Genomic DNA, 25,126 nt, shown 5'->3' on the forward strand with positions numbered 1-25,126 from the left:
CTCCCTTTTCTTCAAGTTATCTATAACCCATAAGTATTGAGTAGATGATGCTCTTGTAAACTGAAATGAAACATTTGTCAATTATGTCTTTTTCTTCCTGCCCGACAAGTGGTCTTATTTTCAAGCCAATATAATTATTTGCATAAGCTCAATAAAAATCTGTTCTCCTTGTTATGAGGACATAATTGAAATCATTGGTTATTCAACCAAGGTCTCACCTGGATAATATTTGATAATGATGTTCATTTAATCATATATGACCACTTTTATTTCATTATTTTTTATTTTTTAAAATATATCTTCATTGATTTCAGAGAGAGGAAGGGAGAGGGGGCGAGAGAGAGATAGAAACATCAATGATGAGAGAGTCACTGATCGGCTGCCTCCTGCACGCCCCCCACTGGGAACTGAACCCACAACCCAGGCATGTGCCCTGGCTGGGAATCGAACCACAGTCTCCTAGATCCTGTCGATGCTCAGCTGCTGAGCCATGCCTGGCCCGGCTGACCAGACACTTTTAAAGAACACAACTTTACTCTATGAAGGCAATTCTTACAGAGCCTCTTGGAAATATTGCTAGACCCTGCTTATGAGGTTCCCAGCCTTATAGGTGAGTAAGGAAGTTACATCCTGGTTGGCCCACTGAGCTGTAAGGGATAAATTTAGCATCTAGATTGTCTATACCCTGCACATTCTTAAGAAAAGTTTTGTCCTTGCCCTGGTGGCTGGGCAATAACCTCTAAGACCTTGGAATATCCTGGCTGATAAAAGTGTCTTTGTTTACCTGCGGGTCCCTGACCATGCCACATCGTTTATGTTAACGATGTGACTTATGGTAGGGACCTAGGGCCATGTGGTATCAGTTTGACCTCTGGAGGGACTAATGGCTAAGGTTAGTCACACACACAACCCTGCCCATGACTGACCTCCGATAAAACCCCCAGATACCAGGCTTAGGGAAGCTTCCTTGGTTGGTGATGCTCTAGGGGTTGCCACCCGTCATTCCTGGGAGAATTAGGTGCTGCCCATAGGACTCCACTGGGATAGGACAACAGGGAGCTTGCACCTAGTGTCTCCTGGACTCTGCCCTGTGTACCTCTTCCCTTTTCTATTTTTAGTGTGTATCCTTTTACTGTGATAAACCTCTGTGATAATGGCTTTTCTGAATTCTATGAATTCTTTTACTGAATCATTAAACCTGAGATGATATTCAGGATCACCATACCACCCAGGAAACTTAGGATATATTGGGAACCTTGAAAATAAAAGAGAGGAATTCTGTCAAATTTATAAATACTGCAAGTGAAATCTGGTAGAGAGATCTTGGCTTGGCTTTCTACAGCCTTAAGAGGCTTTTAAAATTCCAAACTGAGATTCTGTATGAAAATGTTCAGCAAAAAAATTTAGGAAGGCCTGTATGGTAAATTACCATTCCTATTGCACCTATGTAAATAATAAGACTAAATCTAATAAGATTATTTTTATTTTGAGATTAAGAATAAAGTTTCTTTAAAGTTATTTTATATGAAAAGAGGGGTGATTGTAGAGAGAAATAGTGCAATAGCTTGAATAAAATAATCTTAATTGCCCAGTGCACTTTTTTCACAATTGCTGACCTTGCTCTGTGTGTGTGTGTGTGTATGTGTGCGTGGTGTAAATCAAGAAAAGGATTTGATTTCTACTTTTTTATTAATTAAAAAGAAATAAAAGAACAGTTTCAAGATATAGAAAAATATTAAATATCAGTGTAAAGAAGAAATCAGAGTGAAAGTTACCATGAGCATTAAGCCCCCTGGGAATTCTCTGGAACCTCAGGGAGGGCTTCACAGCAGTGCCTCTCAGACTTCAACACATGGACCAATCTTAGAGCAGCTGGTTAAAATACAGATTTGGGTTCAATAGCAGTGTGGTTTTGCTTCCCCCCACATGCTGGGGATACTGTTGTCTGTAGTGGGCACTCTGAGTAGCAAAGCTCTGCAGGACGTGGAAGGGGCTGTGAGCTAAACTGTTCTAGGGCTCACTGATGGCCCCGGCTGACACTGGGTTACGTGATCCATGTAAGGATGCCAGTTTATGTTTGGTCACTGAACATTTTCAGAGAAACTCAGATCTATAGCATATAGACCGCTGTCCTGCTAGTCTTAGGAGGAAAAATAGCTGGCTTGCAGCTTTCTTCCCAGGAGGTAAAATTAATAACCACAACACAAGGTGGTGACTCCTTTCAAGGCTGTATTAGTCAATAACTAGTCAATAAGAGGACTGAGATTTCCTAGCAATCGGCTTGATGCAGTATATAACATAAATTTGTATTTCGTAAACTACCTTATAAGTAGTTTTAACAGCTGTAGCCTTTACAGAATTAGTCACCTTTAAAAGCAAGGTGATTAACACTCTGCCATTTTTAACCAAAGGCTAGTGTTGACCTTAGTTTTCCTATTGCCTTAAAAGCAAGGTGAGGAATTGCTTTTCATAATATGGAACCACAAGCAATATTAATATTTAAACAGTTCTTTGCACATGCAAAGTTACTTTGTCTCTAAAAAGTACGATATCACCTTGACTTCTTATATATGTGTGGCTATCTAAATGCAGATTTTTTTTTCCAGTTAGACCCTGCCCCTTTCAATTACACAGGCAGGCAGCAGATACTGTACTCATCTCCAGGATAAATTCCCATTAGAGAGCATGAGATTGAATTTACAGTACAGCTTGAGCATTCCTAGCACAGATTATACTTTCGAATTTTCAGCACACTGTTTCACATGAGATCACTGAATTACAAATGTATTACAATGAAGCTGCTTCCTCTTGTGTCCCCACCACATTTGGGAACCTGGGAAATTCACACCAGCCTGTACATTGCTGTTTACCTTGATGCAAAAACAGTTCCTGAGGTCTAGATTCCAGAGAGTTCAGAAAGAGTTATATGCACAAATCTGGTTAACAGAAATGAGAGTTTGGGCACATAAATCCTCCATCAAATTTTTAAAATTATTGCCCCAGTGAATTCACCCATACGCCCATGACCTTCAAATCTAATAGAAAGTGATGACTACTTTTCACCGAGAGGGGATTGAATTGCAGTGTGCTGCAAGGAGAGAGAAATATACTAGACATGCTTAAATAACTTTAATAGCCTAATGAGATGGAGAAGGTGAGTGTATTTAATTGTGCAGTGAGCAGCCACATTAGTAACCTAGGGGTGAGAGGGAGTGTGTGTGCATCCGTGTGTATGACACACACGGGTGCATAAAGGTCGGTTAAATTGTATCTGGGATAATATGGATAATGGGAGGTACATTTTAAAATTCATCTCCGATCCTCAAAAAAAAACAACCCACAAAAAAACTGGGGTCAGAAACAAAAGTTCTATTTATATGTTTCTATTCATACTTTTAAAAGAAGGGATGCTTTGTTTGATTAAAACAAATCTTTATTTAGATTCATGTGTATATAGAATTCAAAGGATGCAAATTCACCCTTTTGTTCCCAGTGTAGGAGTCACATTATACAAGCTTAGCCATTACACAATAGTATGACTCTAAGTAAAATTTCAATAGATCATCCATATTGCAGATTAGCAAAAACTAAAAGAACAGAGGAAAAAGATAACTACAGGGCACTTTGCTTTCTTATGATAATTTGGCAGTCATGTAGATTGAAATTGACAGCAACTTACTCCTCATATCAGAATTGCCTTTGTCTACCAAACGAAATATTTTTTTACTCCACCAGTTTCTAGGCTCACTACAAATATTCGAGAAATACAAGCAACCCTACAGAGTTTGATGTATCTATCATTGAATATTTATGGTATATAAGTTCATCTGGATTCTTGAAATTTGATCAGCAAGTATTGCCCACTATGGTTATCCCAGATTTTTACAAACTCTCAAGTCCTCTACTCACCCTCCCTTAGGAAATGCCCAGAAGAAATACTAAGTCTAATTCACAGAAGAAATAGTGAGTCTGCTAACAAGATGGTTTCCTATTCAAGGCTAATATTTTAACTTTTCTCTCTCTTGTATTTATAATAAGACAGTCATACCATCCCCAAATAATAACAATATTATCTTCCTTTTCAATATTTATGTCTCGTATTTTCCTGACTTGTTTTGCAGTAACTATAACCTCCAGGATAATGTTAAATAAGGGTGTCTCCAAATTTAATGCAGGCTCTTTTAATATTTCACCATTAAATATGATGTTTTCTTTAAGCTAATTTTCTTCTACCTTATTTATGCTTATTTGATTTTTCTCTTATCTGGCTTCTCTAATTGAATTCTGCTTTGTGTATTTATTTACTTATTTTTATCTTCCTTACTTTTTATCAAATTTATTTTAGTCCACCTATTTTCTTCTGGGTGTTATTTGAGCTACATCTCATAGGTTTTGAGATGCAGTGCTTTCATTGTCATTCATTTAGAAAAGCTTATAATTTGATTTAGAATGAGGTTTATAATTTCCTACTGGGTAGATATTTGTGTGTGTCATGGGAGGGAATATTATAATTAGATCAGAATATATGGCTTTGTAAGGGTTCAGAATGAGGCACCCCAAGATAGAACTCTGTGGTATGCGGACTGTTTTGAGCTAATGCATCCAATGGCCTGTAGCCTCAAGAGAGACTTCTGCCCCCAATAACTACCCCAAAGAATTTGAATTAAGGGTCTTGCACACTCATAATAAGAGTTATCACCAATAATAATTTTCATGACCTATTTGTAGGGCAGGGCAAACTTCTAATTACTAAACCTTTGTCCTTCTTACTATCCTGCAATGACCCTTTGAAGCCCCAAGGCACCTTCCCTCATCCTTGGCTCCGAATGCTTTATACACCTAATTTTAACTTCCTGTCCTTGAACCTCTTATGTATGGAGGGTCTCTGACTTTCTCATGTACACAGCGTTCCCATACATATGTATGTAATTAAATTTGGTTATTTTCTGTTGTTAATCTGTTTCATGTCTATGTGATTATTAGAGCCAAAGAACCTTGAGAGTAAAGTTTCTTCCTTCCACTCACCTTCATAATTTCTGTGTTTTAGAGTTAAATTTTTTGTTTGTGCATATAGAGAAGCAAAATTTGCCACTCCCAAATAAACCTTTACTAAAGAAGTTATATGCCTGAGGCGTGACTACCCACCAGGATCAACCCAGTTAGGAATTTATGATCAGATCACCCTGTGTGGTGACTTTCCATACCCCTTCCCCCCCTTTTTAAATCCACATTTGCTGTATGTTATTTTCTTTTTCTTTTTTAAAAATATATCTTTATTGATTACAGAGAGATGAAAGGAGAGGGAGAGAGAGATAGAAACATCAATGATGAGAGAGTCATTGATCGAGCCCGCAACCCAGGCATGTGCCCTGACCAGGAATCGAACCCCGATCGCCTGGATCCTAGGTCGACGCTCAACCGCTGAGCCATGCCTGGCCGGGCTGTATGTTATTTTCATTATTCAGCCAGTAATAAGAACCAAGCAATTGTTGTATGTGTTTTGCAGATGTTTTAAAAGCTTATAATTGAAGACTTATTATTTAACTGGATCCTTCCATTGAGTTCGTAATACTTCCTAAATCTCTATGCTCTTCAAACTCTTCTGGGACTTTGGGATCTTCTTCTAGATATGCAGTCTCTCCACTTTTAAGTTACTAAGCTCTTGAAAGAGTGAACACTTGCTGGGTCTGCTTACACATTTCCATTCACTCTTTAATGTATTGTCTTTTTAGTGTCTTTCATTTCCCAAAGTCACCCAGAGTTACTAGTAATATTATAATTTCCACATGCAGTGGACCCTTCTCAGTCCTTCTATCCCACTTTGGTCTCAATTTGCAGCCACATTTTAGAGAGTAAAGCTTTATAATAGATTTTCCACTCTAAGAATATCTATCCTCTTGTATAAGTCTCATTTTAGAGAGAGATTATTTAGTTTTCATAAGCCTTAAAGCAATACTGAAGTGACAGGAAATAGAGAAACAGTAGCTGATATATTTCAGTTGGAGGAATAAAGGAGTCAGAAGTCAAACTTTATCTGTTGTCCTAGATTTAACTTAAGTTACTGTAAAATCCTTGCCGCATGGTTTCAGATCTTCGTGAAATGAAGTGAAGTAGCATTCTAGCTGCACTGCCACACATCTTCCTGCTCTGTGTACCTCTATGTCATGTTTGCTGGGGACTGGCAGAGGCAAGGCTGGAGCTCTGAATCAATCTGACTGGCCATCAGTCAGGCTTTGTCTTTTAGTACAGGAGCTTTCTCTGTCCAGGGTATCTTTGTTTCCATAGCTTCCTTGATAGTTCCATTTGCACTTGTAAGGGAGGAAATATTTTCTTCCTTCTAACTTGCAAAGTTCTGGCTAGTCGAATAAACAAATAGACATGAGACAGATTAACAGGAGAAAATAACCAAACCTATTACGTATGTATATACGGGTGTTCTGTATGAATACAGGAAGGAAAGACAAACAGGGTAGTTGAGGTTTATATGCCATCTTGAGCTAAAAAGAAAGAGGGGAGGGTGGGGCTTCAATGAGCAGGAAGGCAATTCATATGGTGATGAAAAGGCAAATGTTTGGTAAACAAGTGTTTGCTGGGCCATCTTTAACAACAGGACACAGGGAGGACTGATCAGAGGATCTTTGCTAGGTGTCTCCTTGTCTGTCCTACACCAGTTTATATTAAACTATGGTTATCTATGATAGCGCCTTTCCTGGGGCAGGTCCACTATCTAAATGCTTTTAGGCACTTAGGGACAAGGTGAAAGGTTTTTCCCGAGTCTTTTGCTCCTTAAAAATAACCAGCTTAGCTTGGCTGGTGTAGCTCAGTGGTTGAGCATCAACCCATGAACCAGGAGGTCTCGGTTTGATTGCCAGTCAGGGCATTTGCCTGGGTTGAGGGCTTGATCCCCAGTGGGGGGCGTGCAGGAGGCAGCCGCTCAATGATTCTCATCATTGATGTTTCTCTCTCTCTCTCTCCTCTCCTCTCTCTGAAATCAATTTAAAAAAAAAAAAAACAGCTAAAAATAATATATCAAAATAAGGCATATTTTGGGGTGGCAAACTGCTCCGCCTCACAGTGTTGCTGGAACTGTCCCTGAAACCACACCTTGCAGGCGCTCTCCTGGAGCCGAGTTCCTCAGTGCCAGTGCTGCCAGGGGAATACACGAGTGGAATTCCTCCATTGTTCGTGAGGTGGGGTTCTTGGGGCATTGTTGAAATAAGAATTTTCAGAAGCCCCACAGGAGTATGAGAGGTGGTAGAAGATTTTATTGGCGTTGAGTTACATACATTCCTTAGTTTCCAGGCTTCCCTGCCCCTTAGTGAGTCCTGGGAAAGGGGCAGCTGGGAGTTCAGCGGAGCCAGAAGCAAGGCCGGTGTCCAGAGCTTCCGCCCCATGTTGCAGCCGGGTGTGGTTCGGCAGCCGGGCCAGATTAAAGTCATTTGTCCATGCGTGGAGTGCAGCATGGCCATGCGCCACGTGGGCACAGGGGAGTGCATCCCCTTGCCGCGGGAGTCTCAAGAGGGCCCCTTGCTTCAGTGTGTGTGTGTGTGTGTGTGTGTGTGTGTGTGAGAGAGAGAGAGAGAGACAGACAGACAGACAGACACACACACACACACACACACAAATGAGAGGGAGCTTCCTTTGTTTGGAAGTTTTAAATACTCAGGTTTCATGCGGTTGAGTGGCCACACCTATTCGGCCACTTACTGGCTCACAGTATGACTGATGGGCAAGCAGGTAGGCACCTTCCCACCTCACTCACGCCTTACTGGGCATGCATCTAAATTGGCTTTGTCCAGTCCCTTCCCCCCTCAATCATTGAGAACCAGGGCTGGAGTGTTAAATGCAGCTTTTTGGCAAAGCTGTATAAATGGCATGTCTATATTATGAAGCCTTTCCTTTCCTCCTTTCCTGTTAAGTACTAACTGGGTTATTACGACAGAGTCACCAGGACTGTTGTTAGGGGAGGGTGTAGAGCAGAGAGAGGAGCCAGAAATAGGTGTGGAAGACACTGCAGGGTCCAGCCTCCAGGTCCAACTGATGCCTTGGGATTAGGCAGAGGAGAACCAGAAGGACACTGAAGGCAGTTCAGAGTCTGGGCACAGATTTAGAAAACAGATTCATTCAGCTGAAGCATCTGGGGAAAGCAGGCAGGACAGGGAGCAGTAACAAAGAAATCCTTGACTCTCCATCAGATTTCTCAGCCAGCCGGGGCTTTGTAGGTGCTTTCTGCTAGGCAGAGAGAGGAGGTGTGCACCCTCCACCCCTCGCTCCAGCGGGCAGGGTGTGGGGGCAGGGGAGGGAGAGAGCAGAAACTGTAAGCAGCTGGGACTGCAGTGTTTTCTGAGTTTGCCTTGAGAGAAGCTTTTCTCGTTTCTTTTCCTTTTCTCATGATCCTCGGAGAGGCAGAGGTCACTTTTACATAAATTCCTCTCCCCTTGAATGGAGAAGTGTTGATAGAACTTTTGAAGATGTTAATTTTAAGTGTTTCACTTCCCCAAATAGCACAAACAACACGTGAATTGGATTACCATATGGAAAATGACATGTTTTCCCTCCTTCATACACTGAAGCCAACAGGATGCAGACAAAGCTATTGTTCCGTGTTACTGCTGTTTTGCACGTTAAAAATAATGGAGATAAGCAAAGCTGGGTCAAGCAGGGCATCTGTTCTTAGCCCTTCTCTCTCTCAAGGTTGCCATGCTACTCTTTCAGGGTCGACCTGAACAGTATCTGCTGACATTTGGAAAAAATGAGATTCTTTGTTATAAATCATACAAGCCTAGTGCTGCTTCTTTTTAAAATTTTATTTGTTAAATTTTATTTATTAAGTTTTATTTTTATTGAATCTATTGGAGAGACATTGGCTAATGAAATTATGTAGGTTTTGTTAGCTAGTTATTAGTAAGGAGGGAAGTGAAGGGAATCAGACGTTGCTCAGCACGGTCAGCTGGGGAGCAAGAGCCCATTGGCTTCATCAGGAAGCTCAGATCCACACACACTGCAGGGGGCCGCAGCATTGCCCCCCAAGGATGAATGACCCTCCCTGCCCTCTCTGGTACCGGATTGTCAGGGGGAGCAGTAGTTGCTCAATGGGAGTCAAAATAGTGACCGTACAGGTCGGTCAGTCTAACCTGGGAAAAGGGATCATGGTTGGGGGTGGGCCCATCAGAAGCCCTGGAAAGCTTGAGAAATTAGTTATGTTGAAGAAGCTCCTGGTTTTTCCCAAGCCCAAGATAATATTAACTCAGCTTAACAAAGAAGTCCTCTCTCTCACTCTCGCTCTCACTTTCTCTGTGACTGGCACTGGTCCCATTTACTCGCAAGTTCTCTCCGTAAGCAACCATGTGGGTCTAGGCCACATGGGGTCCCCACCAGACCACGTGCGCTCCAAAGGACTAAGCTTTAATATGAAACAGAAACTCTGGATCCTGGCCTTTGTTTTGGCCTTGATGAAGACAAGATTAGACATGGGAAGGGCAGCTTCTGTTTCACCTGAATAAATCTTGCCACAACACAATCTCCCATGTGTGCGACTGTGAAATACTTTACTCGAGACCCTGTGGAAGAACACAATTTCCACCAGCAACAGTTTCGGGTGTACAAATCTATAATATGTCATCTGTGTGTTGTACTGTGTGTTCGCCACCTCAAGTCAAGTCTCCTTCCATCACCATTTATCCCCCTATGCCCCCTTCTACCTCCACCCAATCCCCCTTTCCTTCTGGTAGTCACCATACTGTTTGTTGTCTGTGTCTGTGAGGTTTTTGTTGTTGTTTTTGTTTTTTTTTACTTAATCCCTTCACCTTTTTCACCCTGCCCTCTAACCCCTCTCCTCTCTGACAGCTGTCAGCCTGTTCTCTGTATCTGTGAGTCTTTTTATTTTGTTAGTTTATTTTGTTCATTAGATTCCACATATAAGTGAAATCATATGGTACTTGTCTTTCTCTGACTGGTTTCTTTTTTTCGTCCACCCAGAAAATGAGAAAACAGAAATTTACCAGGTTAAAATGAGATTTAACAGACTCTTTGATAATTAACAGCTCAGTGCTTAGACCATAATTCTTCACTTCTTTCCTTTCTGGGGAAATAACCATCAATCTTGAGGCTGAAATGTGCTGCAAAAGGGGGAGGCTGGATTTGTGGACTGGGAGTTGGAGGCCACAGAGAAGGGTGCTGCTGAAATATATATGAGGATGAGTGTGGTTTTGTTATAATCTTTGATGATATATGCAATTACTTTGTAGATTCCTCCTGCCCTTTTCCCATTTTTTTATCCCAACTTTTCTCAACTCAAGATGTTTTCAAGAGGTCATTTTACTTTTGAGCTCTGAGAAACTATAATGGGGCAATGTGGCAGACAGATGGAAGTGGCTGGGGGAACAGACACATTTTTATTTTAGCTTTGTGTTGTTACAACTTGCCACATTGCAAACCACCCTCCCAATGACAGATTCTTATTCTGATTATTTCAGGATATATGTATATATATATGTATATGTGTGTGTGTGTATGTGTGTGTATATACATATATATTAGCAAAAAGTGTAATATTCAACAGCAAAATAAGCATTTACTGATTGTCTACTGTGTGCCTGGCATGCACATTGGAGTAAAAATTATATGAAAGGCAGACATGGTCTGTTTTATCAGAGCTCAACTGTGGTCTTCTATGACAGAACCATCTCAGATATCCTGTCCTAAATGGCAGCCACTGCATGTAGCTAATGAGCACTTGAAATGTGGCCATTCTGAACTGAGATGTGCTCCAAGTGTAAACTGTGCACTGGATTTTGAAGAATTAATATAAAAATGTAAAATATCTATTAATAACATTTATACTGATTACCTATTCAAATAATAATATTATGAAAATACTGGATTAAATATACTAGCAAAGTTAATTTTACTTTTTTTTTTTTTTTACCTTTTTAAATGTGTCTACAAGAAAATTTGAGATTATATAGGGTGCTTATATTTGTGGCTCACATTATATTTCAGTTGGATAGGGCTGTTCTAGGGTGCTTGTTAAAATAACATCTTTTCATATTCCATTCTCAGAGATTCTGATTTAGGTCTAGGATTAAGAACCAGAAATCTGCATTTTGAAACAAGCATTCTAGATGTGGTCTAAGGACCAAACTTTGAAAAAAACAAAATAGGAGTGCCGGGTAGTCCTAGAGACACACAATTAAGTAATAAGTAAAAACCTTATCTTAGTCCACTTAGCCTAATGTAACAAAATACCGCAGATGGGGGAGCTTATAAACAACAGAAGTTTATTTCTTATAGTCGAGGCTGGAATCAGAGATCAAAGTGCCAGCATGGCTGGGTGAGGGCCCTCTCGCAGGTTGTGGACTTCTTGTATCCTCACTTGGCAGAAGGGGCTAGGGAGCTCTCTGGAACCTCTTTTATAAAGATGTTAATCCCATTCATGGGGCCTCTGCCTTCATGATCTAATCACCTCCCCAAAACCCCATCTCCTAATACCTTGGGTGTTAACTTTTCAACATATGAATTTGAGGGAGGCAGGACATACATAAACATTCAGACCCATAGCAGTGATTAAATAAAGAACAATAAAGGCTATGGCAGGAGCAAGTCCTGGGTATTGTACAGTGCTATGTTGAGGCATTTGAGTAAGGGGAGGGGAGTCAGAGTAGGCTTTCTAGAGAATTAGCCTGAGTTCCTGAGGAGTTAGTCAGGTGAACTTGGGATCTTTATTCCAAGGAGAGGGACCAGTGCAAAGGTGAGAGGAGAGAGTTGAGAGGTTCTGCATTATAGGACTCACAATTTATAGTATGGTTGAAAAGAGAGAGTGGAAATCAGAAAGAATGAGAGATGGTTCAAGAAAAAGTAGATAGGGCCCAGTCATGAAGGACTTATAAACTATATTAAGGGGAATCTAGATTTATCTTAAGATCACGGGGCAAAATTGAAGTGATTTTAAAGAAAGGAGGGGCATTATGAAGTGGATAGTAGGAGTGTCTGTAGGCCTGATGTCTCAGTTACAAGGCTGTCATGGAATCCAGATGTGAGAATATTCACTTGAAATTAGTGAGGACAATGGAGAGATGGAGAAATTGAAAGAACTGAGGAATATTTAGGAAGAAAAACCAAGAGAATTTGAGATTGATAGGATGTGGGAGGATGAGATCTATGGAAGAGTCCAAGATTACTCCAAGGTATGGAAATGTTAAAATAGCTAGACAAAGACAAGAAATACACAGTCAACTAAGGTGATAGTTATTACGATTCAAGCCTCCTTTAGAATGACTTTTGTGAGAATGAAGGAAATAATATATTAATTATATTAATTTATTAATATAATAATAAATAAGGACATATGGTAAACATTTCTTTAAGGCCTTAATGTCAGGTAAAGCTGTGCCTCTCCATCTTTTGTTCATTTTTAATCAAGACTGAATCTTAGAATTTTGTCTCCTCTTTGTTATGGTGACTTCGAAATGTCAACCCTATTTCAGCCTATATATGACTAAATGGTTCAAAATTGGCATTCCAGTTTTAGGAGTGGAATTGCTATTTTTCTTTCCTCAAGTTCCCTTGACTCCTATCCTCTCAATTAATTTATTCTTTTGTGTTTCATGCAACATTAAACAACCTCATTTTGCCTGTATTTGTATAAAGCAAGGTGTATATATAAACATGGAATAATTTGATTCTGAAAAAATGGAACCAAAGATGAGATTATAAAAAGTGTTTTTTTAAACTGTAAAAAAGAAACACAATGACAAGATTCCTTGGAAACTACAGATTTTTGCCTTGCTTAGTCTGATATTTATTGCTAATTTAATCACAAGAATTCCTATGCCTACTGCATGGAGAAGGTCCTGCTAGACTAGAAGTAAAGGCTATTGCACTGCTCTCAATGGGAGTTATTTGTTTTTCTTTGTCTATTACTTGTCAGGTATGAGTTCATGAATTTATTTACTTTTTCTATAATGTGCATTCTGAAGGATGCTTTCCTTTACCTAACAACCACTTGGAATCTAGTTTTCAATAAAAATGCTATCAATCTCTTGTATTGATCTTTCTAAACGGAATGATAAAGTTATGCATTGTTTTTTCATATCTTAGTAGTCACATGGGGAATTTATTTTATATAAAGTAATAGGACTTGGCATTTATATGATAATTTCTATTTATTGCATCTATTATCTTCTACTCCAGTGCTTTACAGGGTTCTGGAGAAATTGTTCTGAGGCTTTCTTCCTGAGCTAGGAAAGAATAAATATCCCAAACCAAATTACAAGGTGTTTCCTTTACTTTTTTATTGCAACATTTTGAAATTGGTACGGAGTATTGTTATAAAGAAGTTGAAATTGATTCTGTGCTTTTAACTTTTATTTTATTAGAAAAGTATAACCATTCATTATAAAGTAATGTGTAATGTGTATGGGTTAAAACTCCAGCATCCTTCTCTGGTTTCCACCATACCACACACTCCTTGCTTACTTTTCTCTCTCTGACTTTACTCTAAGTTTACTTGCTAACTCTTTTTCCTTCCTCAGTTCTAAGTTTGACATTCTCAAAGGCTCAGCCCCTGGCATTTTTTCTTCTTTTCTATCTACACTATCTTCTTAGGTGATCAGTTCTCATTCTCTGGGTTCAAATACATCTGTATGCAGATGACTCCCAGATTTATATCTCCAGCACTAACCTTTTCTTGAGTTCCAGACTTGTATCTCCATTTGGATCTCCCACTGGCATCTCAAATCAACACGTCCAAAAGAGAACCCTGGACTTTTCCTCTTCTAAACTTGTGTCTTTCTCATCTTTCCCATCTCGAAAGCAGCCTCATCTACCCGGTTGCTCAGACCAGACCTAAAGGCCATGGTTCATTCTTCCCTTCCTCCATGTCTAAGTGATGAAGACAGTGATGCTACACTATTGAATGCGATAGTATGTGTTGTATGTGCCAGGTCCTTTTCTAAGGACTTAAATTCTATTAAATAGACATAGTTATTATCTTCATCTTACAGATGAGAAAACCTAGGTACAATGAAGTTGTGTAAACTGCCCAGTAAGTGGTAAGCTGAGACCCAGTCCAGGAGAAAGGCCTGTTGATTGTACCTCCAAAGCCTCAGCAGCATTTGTCCACCTGCCCCCATTTCACTGCTGGTCGTGTAGTCCAAGTCACAATCCTCTCTCTGCTGGATTACCTCAAGGTCTCCAACCAGCTTCTGTTCTTGTTTCAATCCAAACCATTTTACAATGTTCTGTTCTTATGCAAGTCAAGTTGAAACACTCTAGTGACTTCCCATGGAACTCAAACAGAAACCTAAGCTCCTCGCAGGGCCTACAAGAGCCCACGTGATTTGCTCTTCAACCTCTCCAACTTCACTTCAACCATTTTTAATTTTACTTCATTCCCTAGACTCCAGCCACCCAGGTCTTTTTAGTTTTTGAGAAAATCAAAGTTGTTCATACCTCAGAGCCTTTCTACTTGCTATTCTCTCTGCCTGGAATGATTTTTCCTCAGATTGTTTATTGTCTGGCTCTTTCCTATCATCCAGGTTTCATCTCCATTGTTATCTCCTTAGAGTCAATGCCTCAGCCATAACCCCTGCTTTCCACCAACTCTATTCTGCTTTATTTTCATTAGAGCACTTACTAGCCTCTGATATTACCTTACAGCTTGTTGTCATTGTTTACTATCTTGCCCCTGATTCTAAGTAGACTGTAAACACTGTGTTGGCTGGCACTCTGTCGATAAGGTCACTGTGGCATTATCATTTCCAGAAGATTGCCTGGCACAGAGTATATATTCAGTAAATATTTGTTGTTGAATATATTTTCTTTTCCTAAGAAGTTGTCCAATGGCCAGTAACTGCTACTGTTGCTGCTGTTGTGGCTTTGATATGTCTGATCCATCATCCCCAAGGAATCTGCAACTGTGATACAACAATTTATTAATTTCCTTGTCAACTTTTCAAAGATACAGCTCACCAGGCTAGGAATAGAGCAAGGTGAGTGAAGCATTTACATGGGGCACCAAAACCCCCCCTCAATGATCAAAAGAAACAATAATTTAACCAAGTATCCACATTAAAAAAATAATCCACTAATAAAAAAACCAAATTGACAAACAGTTGCCCAAACAAAAGACCACCTGCTTTGTCAATAAAGTTTGAAGCTCACCCCAGACTCTGAGGTCTAAGAGTGCAGAGATTTTGCTCTGTTCCCCACCCTGTTCCTAGCACCTGCTTAGAATGGTATTAGAGACACAGTGGACATTCAACAAATATTTCATGAATTATTAAATAAATTAATTTTACATCAAAAGAAAAAATATGAATGACTCCCATGGTAAAGTACTGATTTTCTTACAATGAGCTCAAATAAAGTTTGAGATATGGCCCCTGCCCTCAAGATTGGTCTCCAGATCACAAGGTGAATTTAAGATTATAAGACACTAGTCAAGACAAACCTGATCTTTAGCTTTCCTGTACTATTTTGAAGGCTTTTTCCCTGTCTCCATGTCACTGATACTTTAAAAAAAATGTATGTTTTTATTGATTTTAGAGAGAGAGAGGAAGGGAGAGGGAGAGAGAGAATCATCGACCACTGACCGCTTGGTGCATGGGAAGGCGCTCAACCAGCTGAGCCACATGGCCGGTCGGTACTTTTTTTTGTCTCCTAAAATCTGTCTTTCTTCTTCCCATCTTTCTTTTCTGTCCTTAGTCTCTTTGCCATTTTCTACTTCCCAAGGCTAGTGTCATATAATCAAAGGTGGGGAATGAGGAAAAGGGAACAGTACCCAAAATATTTTTCCTTCCTGGAATTAATGCTTCAAAGGTGAAAATACTCAGCCTCAGGCAACCAAAGAGAGCTGTTCCTCTAACTGGACCACTTTCCAGTTCTCAACACCCACAGCTGAACTCTTCACACAACTGTACTTAAACTTGGAGCACTGCACTGCCGCAGAGGTACAGGAAAACATAACCGCCACGGCGATTTGTCACCTTTTGTGCCCACACACATAAAGACTGCTTTAAAAAAAGTAATATATTTGACTTTATGTATGTGGATGTACTTGGGGATCTTTTTGAATCATACGAAGCCTAAACTTCTCTTATCTTAGAATGTAAGATTGTTTTAATTTCAGTTCAGTTCTTTATAGGCTGTTCATATTCTTTGTTTCCTACCATGACATTTGGCAGCAGAATGTCATGTATGATTATCAACTCAAGTGTAAATGAATCCTAGCAGTTTTACCTGCTGGGATCCCTTCTTATGTCACCTCCCTCTGAGAGGGAGAAGATGAAAGAAATCAATATCAAAGTATCTAATATAACTAGTAGATTGAAAAATCTGCTGGGTTGATAGTGAGGTGAGAGGGGAATATACTGCTCTGGGGAAGGTAAATTAACACTTTTTTTCCTCCAGAAAATAATTGGCCATGAATATAAAAAATCTTTAAATAATGTAAATTATATCCTATAATTACACTTTGGAGATTGAATAGTATGAAAAGAATACAAAATGTGGAGAAATATATCTGCACAAAGATAGCTGTCATTGCACTATTTCAAATGGTAAAAAAAAAAATTAGAAGTGATCTAGATATCCAACAAGAAATAAACAATTAGTAAGAAAAAAATATGATAAAACCTGGCGGCTATTAGGGTACACACACACACAAATACTTTGAAGATTTTTTATTAAATAGCATTGAAAAATATTCTGTGAAAGAGCCAGGGTACAAAATTGTATGCAGTAAAGGATTTTCAGTAAGTAAAAAAGGAATTACATAGAGAAATTTCACCCAAAGGGAGATCTGCCAAAGAAGTAGTAGTGATTGCTTCTGGATGATGAATTCATAAATAACATTTTTATTTATAGTTTTCTATATTTTCATATTTTCCACAGTAAATATAGGCCGCTTGATAATTGGGAGACTCAAATTGTTTTTATAAGTGCAGTGGCTCCTCCTTCACTTTGGGATTATTCCCTGGAGTCCTGCTCCAGTTATGATTGCATCCAAACCTTAAGAATTCTCAGCTGCCTCATAAACCAGAGAACAGAATGATCTGGACACTTCACCCAGAAATTGGCTTGAGCTGCTGTATTCATCACATGGTCCGCCTGTTCCTGAGCAGGGGCGGGGGGGTGTGAGCCCTGGAAGGGGGAGCAAGTTAGAGCTCGAGTCGGCTGCCTTCTCACCTGCGTTACACGCATGTAGCTTTCACTGCTTTTTAGGAGAGATTTGTGCACATGACGGAGAGAAAAATGTCAATGATTTGTTTTAATTTAGCTTGAGCAGCAACCCTCTACTAATGTGACTCCTTCTATAAGAGGCAAATCTGCTCTTATTTTTGTGTTTTATTTTTAGCCATGGAAAGTATTGGCTTAGATTCTTCTGGTTCCATATTCTTATGGAACATGTATAATAAATTCGGTTATTTTCTCCTGTTATTCTGTCTCATGTCAATTTGATTATTAGACCCGCCACAAGAACTTTGAAGGGTAGAAGGAAAATTATTTACTTCCCCCCCCACCCCCGCAAAGGATTCAAATGGGCTGACTTAAGTTGGACATGCTGAAAAAATGAGAGAAATTTTTGTTGCCTTAGGTGACTATTATTTTTTACTTTTTCTTTGGTCTTGCAGCTCGACTTAGTCTGTCTTGACTGGTATTGAAATTTGTTACCAGAATTGGTGTACTGCTATAATAAAACCGTAAATTGGGGGGTGTTGGTTTAATGATCATTTGATTGGTGATAAGGAGACCAAAGCTGGAACCCTGGCGAGGTGTCCTATTCATGAAGGAAATATTTGGTAAAACTCTCCCCCAGGAAACAGATCATGTACATAGTGATTGCTGCACTAAGGAAAGAGCCTAGAAAGTAGATTGTGAGCTCTGTGCGTTAGCTGCTGTTCAGCAGTTCAAGCCACAGTGTTTGAATTTAGTGAAAGTGGCAGAGGGTTCTTCCCTGGAATAGTCCCACTCTGTGGATTGAAAGTCGTTCCTGGCTGAAGAGCCTTGAAGTCTAAGCTTTTGGTCTCATGGGAGTTTCGGAAATTCCTAGTGTCATTCAATAGATCTCATTTCTGCTTAAACTTGCCTCGTGTGTATTTTGTTTGTCATTGAGGATCCCAACTAATAAAAAAGAATTTATGCTTGTACATTCATTGAGACATTTTTATTAAGCAGTTACTATGTGTCAGGTACTGGGCCAGATCCTGAAAACACAACCACGAACATGACAGGTATGGACTTTGACTCCAAGAGGCTTAAACTCTAAATTTTCAAGTTTGTTTTTGTAAATATTTATGAATTTATTGTAGGGGAGAGAATTTTTCTTTTTTTTCTCTACCCATCGTAGGCTCTCCAGCTGGAGCTTAATAAATTAGAGTGGTAAAAGGCAGATTACCAAGAGAAAGCCAAACAGAAGTGGATTAACACCCTGCATTGCACAAGGGAGTGCTCAGAGATAAGTAAATCAACAGGTGCTGAAAACTGAGGCTTATATAGCATCTTAACAAAAGAACAATACATTTTTTAGAGAAATGACAAGACAAAGGGAAAGGACTTTGGGTTTCTAGTGTACAAATTGTGGGGGATAAATATGTAGGTGAACTAATGGAATATGGGGTAGTGGGCAAGGTTTGTTACGCAGGTTCTTCTGGTGGCATAAATGTGCTGATAAGGATCTAGAGTTTTTTCCAGTGATTCCCTCTGTCCTCTTGGTAGGTAGAGGAGGGGTAGATGCCTTTATAAATTTTATGTGCTGCTTTTAGGCAAATAGAGGAAGGGCAGAGAGCATTTTTAAATTTGTATCTGCTTTTTAATTGCCTTAAGCTCATAATTGTCCTTATGCCATCTGGCATATTTTGGGGTGACATTCTGCTACCTTTCATTATATTTAATGGATACTAATATAGTATACCACAAGCTAGTCATTCTGAAATACTATTTCAGAATTAAATGTGTGTATTTTATTTATAAGATATTTAATAATGGAAACTATTTTCATTTTAACTCAGAAACAAAAACAGAAGCATAAATAAGGAAGAAACATTTCTGTCACTTAGAGCATTTTTAAAATAGTTCTTAATGCTAACTCTGATTTACTTTTGTTGTACTTATAAGATGTTTTTATTTCTTCCTGGAACACAATTTCACTACTCAACAGTAAAACAATGCCTTTTAAAGTCAGTGCTAATTCTTGAGTTTGACACAAGATGCTTTATTTTGAGAAAAATATTATAAACACAGAATAGAAATTTGCATCTTTTAAATATATCTTCTTTTAGTTGTTTGCTTCCTACTCTATGAATTTTATTTAAGGACATGGAAAAATTAGACTTCCTATAGCAATTAGAAAGTTTGTTTAGACACAGCTGCAAATTACATTTAAGAAAAATAGAAAATAACATTTCATCGGAGGCTATGTTTTGCAAATAGCTGTCCTGGAGTTTTAACTGAAACTTTAATATTTTTTTCCTATAAACATGTAGATGCGTTTAGGAGGTAATTAACAGGAAATCAGATACCTAAGTTAAATCTCTGGGATAAATGTGATTTCAAGTACTTGGGAGCTGTATTTTGATAATCAGGATTATTAGTTTCTCAATAAGGGATGTTTTTGCCTAAGAAACACTACTGAATATGAAGTATGGATTTTAGGAGTAAATCTTCTATGTGAAGCTCCATTGGCACATCCAGATCATTCATATTTATGATTTATATGGGGCTTCTAGTCACTGTGGTCTTTGGAAGCTGCATTCCAAATGGGAGTCAGAAATAAAGCTCAAGATTTCCCCCTTAGGAGCACTGCAGAGCAGGGAGGAGGTGCAATCAGAAAATAAGGAACCAGGTCTGGGATCACAGGACCTGGCCCTGCTATTAAATGCCTTTCTTCATCTTACCTGTAAAAGGAACGAATTGGATTATGTGATCTCCATAGTTCCCTTGAGCTCTAGTTCTGTGACTATGAAACAAGCAGGGGAGAAACAATAAAAATAATTGATCTTCTTTAAGCTGTAAGTTGAAAAGGAAACCATAAAAAGAGTTGTATATTGAAAAACTTTGACTTCCCCATGGATGCTTCTTATTAGAATTATTTGGTGCTTGCACCACTGGTATTGATTACATGAAAACAATCACCTTCTACTTAATTAGGTCATTCTACAGCAAGAGAAAACAAGAAATATCCCACTCAGGTAAATGGAAAGAAATAAGGGAAATAGGGCCAAAGAGAAAAATGAATTCTCAACTTTAAGAGAGATTTTTCAATGAATCAGTTTTGTAAAGCTGACACTCTTTGACTTGATTTTATATGAATAGCTAAGGGTAGAAAGAATTCGCATCATTGGCATCATTGTCTGGAGTAGACAAATTAGAATTTTTTAAAGAAAGTCTGTTTAGGAGTCTGGTCATGATTTGTTCTTGGTGGGATTCTGAATAGAGAGTCGATGGTTATTGTACTCAGTATGAGTATAAACTAAACAGATTCTTCTTATAGATGACACAAGAAAACGTTTAGAGTTTTTGTCTTGATGTATACAACTTGGTTGTAGTTCTGCAAAGGAAAAGGCCTTATTTTCCCTGCAAAACTTTTAATACTCTGCACTAACCTCTAATATTGTCTTCCTTTCGCCCTCAGTTATTTGGCTGCCCCAGCTGTGGGCTCTCTAATCCTGGTACTTCTCTGTCACTAGGATAAAATTTCTCCCTTAGGAATGATTTGCTATTCTTCTTACAAATTGTGCATCTGAACCTGCATATGATCCAAACCTTTTAATACACAAAGCACTTGAAATGGAATAATCCCAGGGGAGTTGCCACCATGTCCCCTTACTGAAAGTGGAGGTCTTATTTTTAAGCTCTTTGAGTGTTGTCTCTTTTATTAGGCTCCCTGGGTATAGTGGATGCTTAATAAATAATGATGAAGGTTTTAAAATCTCATATTACAAATGAGAAGTCAGAAGTGTTTTGGCTGATGCAGATTAGCAACTTATCTAGTGAGTCAACTTTATCCTCAGGGTCCCCACAGAGTATACCCAGTTCAACCTGAGCTATAACATCAGGCGAGTAGATAAAATGAGCATATCCATCTAGCACAGGCTGGAAGAAATAGAGCTTTCAGAAAACAGTAAAAATTTTCATTAATGAAGAGATTTTAGTCTTTGGTGGGAAGAAATGGAAAAATGTGTGATATTATGATACAACCGCAGGACGTGCATAATAAATATGACAGTAATTGTTTTACAAAATAAAACTGGGAATGAATATTGTCATGTTATTTAAGGATAACCTAGTCATGGGAGAAGCAGAAACAGGATCATATTGCATGAGTATAAAATCAAATTTAAAGAATCTGAACTGCCTATAGGTAGGGCACTTTGCTCTATACCATAAGAGAAGAGTTTATGGGCAGAGAGATGTATGTGATATTCAAGGCGCTTACAGTATAGGGTCAAGGATGGAGTGAGGTGAGGAAAAGAAGAAAATAAAGTAAACACATGCCTTTATTTCAAGCATGACTAAGTTATTGATCACCAAGATAACAAATGCAATGGGTATTCTAAGGGGAAAGAGACCAGATAGACAGGAGAATGAGAGAAAATGTTGCAAAGAATTCACAACGTGGGTACATTTTTAACAGATCAAAAGAGAGGTGGGGAGGGGAGCATTCTAGACACAGAATTCAGCTCTCTTTCATTCTTCAGTAACAAATTGTTAAGGATCTACTGCATACCTGACAGGTAGAAAATGGCACCCTAAAGTGAATAAACACGATTTCTGATTTCTAGAAGCTTCCAATCCCAGTAGACCTGTCTTGTGTCTGTTTTCCAGGAGGCATCTTTTCTGTTATTGGGGATCTATGCTGTTATGGTGGTACCTTGAGTAATCCCAGTGATGGGGGGGGGAAATCCTTCCAAATCTTACCTACAAAGTTTTCATAAGATGGTTGGGAAATTCTCAGCCTTTCTATCCCATTTATGTCCCAACTCACTAGTTTTCCTCAGATCCAACTACCCTGCACTAAGGGAGTACTATAATGGGAAGGAGGCGTTTTGAAGGTAGGTAGACCTTTTACAGAAGTGTGAGCCATGTACAGGTCCTTTCGGTTCTGATGTCTCCTCTCAATTCTCCCTTCTTTCTCCAGAGCCCAGTTTTCAGGCCCACAGAGTCTGGTATCCTACCATCTCCCAGGGAGTTTTACTTCTTCTCACTGAAGGAGATTTTGTTTCTTCCTGAACATTCTAATAGCTTGTGAATGAAAGAGACTGATACTCCTTTTATGACCAGGGTGTTTTAGTCAGCTAGGGCTGCTGTAACAAAATACCATGGTCAGTGGCTTAAACAGCAAACATTAATTTTTTCCTCTCAGGTTTCTGGAGGCTAAGAAGTTCAAGATCAAGGCAGATGTGGTATCTGGGAGGGCCTCCTACCTGGCTTGCAGATGGCACTTTCTTGTGTCCTGACATGGCAGAGAGCACAGAGTGAAAGGAAGCTCTTGTATCTCTTTTTATAGGGGCACTAAGCCTATTTATGAGTGTTCAACTCTCATGGCCTAATTACCTCCCAAAGGCTCTACCTCCTACATTGGAGGTTAGGAGTTCAACATGTGAATTTACAGGTGGTGGTGGGGGAGGGAGAGGCACATGCAGTCTGCAGCACAGGGTTTGATGATCCAAAGGTGGGGTGGGGCTATTAGCAGGCTGCAGTCCTGTGGGTAAACGTGATGCTGTGACCTAAATTACATTCACTTTTCCTTCCAGCTACCTAAGAAGAGAGCACCTTTTTTTTTTTTCAGTTTGCACATCCATTTTATCCCCCCAAGAAGAACTAGCGTACTCGAATATATGGAAAAGATATTTCCCCTGTTGGCATGACTTTAGCCTGCCCTTTGTGATATAACAACCCTATAAATATTGTGAAGGGTGCATTGGACTTCTAGGTCTTTTTTATACTGCAAGAGTCACCATTCTAGGTCTAACTGGCTCTCTCCTAACAATTTCGGAAGGGTGGTGCCAGCTCTACTTAACTGCTTTCTGAATCCAAATCTCTCCTGATAGAAGAGATTTGTACCTGCGTGTAAATGTGTGTAAGTGTATGGGGAGGTCAGTTTCTTTCTGAAAAACTCAATATAGTAGAAGTGTTAAAAGAAAGCTTGTGTATCTTGGACAAGAACTGAGCTAGATTATTAAAAGACCAAAATGAATTTCCATGGAGTAGATATCTATTAAGAGATTGCAAAACATAAATTGCATAGTGTATGCATGGATTGCACAACATGGTATCAGGATAAGACCCAAGGGATTGGTTAGCCATCACTTTTGAAATGAGGTTCAGCAGCTACCCAGGTTACAAATACATTTAATGCAAAAGTGTGTAAAGGAATTTTTCTGAAAAAGGAATTTTAAATGGTGTATCCTATATATAGTTCCACACCATTTTACTCCCCTGGGAAAGATGACATTTGTTTTAGGGAGGTAGTTTTGAATAAATTTACCTCTTTGTCCTGCTAATAAGTATGCAGAGATTCAGCCAAGAAAAGATAATTTCTCTCCTATAATTTTAACTCTCTTGGAAAGTATCAGGGTTTATACTTCAATTGCTCAGGCAGCCTCCTCTCCTTCTTTTGACTGATGGTAAATAAGTACTAATACTTCTTTATTGGAGGTACAGTGCTGCTCTTTGTATCAGTGAATTCCACAGCGAGCGGTGCTGGCTTTCTATCTCGGGTTTAGATTACAAGGTCTGTAACCCCGGTGAATCTCTTGGTTTCCAGGTCTACCCATGGAGATGCCTCCACTCTTCCTTCATCTCCGTTCCCCTTGTCCAGGGCTCTCCTCATTGTTCCTTTGCCTCATCTGTTAATTGGACCTCCAGGACCATTCACTCATTTGATGAGTTGCTAGAAGGATTCACATATTTTCAGCATCACGCTCACAGTTAAGATTCATTACAGAAGCATAGTAAGGATACACAGCCAGATCAATAAGGGGAAAAACACATCAGGCAGAGTCAGGAGAAAACCACGTGCAGGCTTCCTGTGACCTTTCCCTCCCATGAGGGGTCGCATACACACAAGCAGACTCTCCTAGCAGCAAAAATGCATCCACCCATGTGCCATGTGACTGCCCCATGAAGACTATCAGTGATTCAGAGTTCAGGGTTTTCGCTGGGGGGCTGATCACAGAGCCATGCCCGCCAAAATTCCAGTGGCTAAGTCAGAAACAGGGTATTCACTATAAAAAACATTTATAAACAGTCTAAGCAAGCTGGTACAGCAATCAAACCTTACCACTTAGTGAATGCTTTAAAAACCAAGTTCCCAGATGCCAGCCGGAGGCCAATCTTGAAAGCAAGGCCTAAAGAGAGTAGCCTCGGGACAGTCATGTTAGCTTTTTCCTGCAAATCTTCTTACTTCAGTCATGGGTTGCTTTGAAACCAATGATTTAATTTAGTTTTGAGTCCTGAAGACCTAGTTGATGTCTGCCTGTTAACTTTCCTGATTCTCAGTTTTCCATCCAGAAAATGGGTTTGCAATCTAGCTACCAGTGATTTGGCAGAAAGCAATTTAGTTCAAAGCTGTTTGTTATAAAGTAGGTTGGTTGGTATGACAATTTTATCTAAAATGAGTACCTTCTAAAAATTAGTTCAGGATGTTTATGCTAAAGTGCTTTGTAAAATATAAATTGAAATGCTCTCCAAAATATTTATTGTTACTACTTTTTTGGATCCCAGCATAGTAGGCCCGGCCTTTTCCTAGTTCCCAGCTCTTGTGTGTGCGCTGGGTACTGAGCTAAGGAAGGGGGTGGAAGTCTGGGGATCTAAAGGGCAGGCAGGTCAATCACTGGTAGGTGTGGGAGGAAACCTTTGGAAAACAAAGTTTGCCTTATCATGCAGATACATTTCTTAGCTTAAAAACCAGTAATAGCTCTCTTCCCTGTACAGCACAGCTTTCCAATGTAAGTTTAGGCAGTTGAGAGTTTTTCCAAAATCTGCTGGCTTTTCATTTCTTTTAGCTCAAAATAATCCTCATTCCAAAGTGACATATTTTGGGCTGATAATTTCTTGTCCTCTTCATATGTAAACAGAAAAGCTATGATCTCATTTTCATTTTAAAACTCCATCACTAGCAGGG

This window comes from Miniopterus schreibersii (assembly GCF_964146895.1).
Source record: "Miniopterus schreibersii genome assembly, chromosome: 5".
In the NCBI taxonomy this organism is placed as follows: Eukaryota; Metazoa; Chordata; class Mammalia; order Chiroptera; family Miniopteridae; genus Miniopterus; species Miniopterus schreibersii.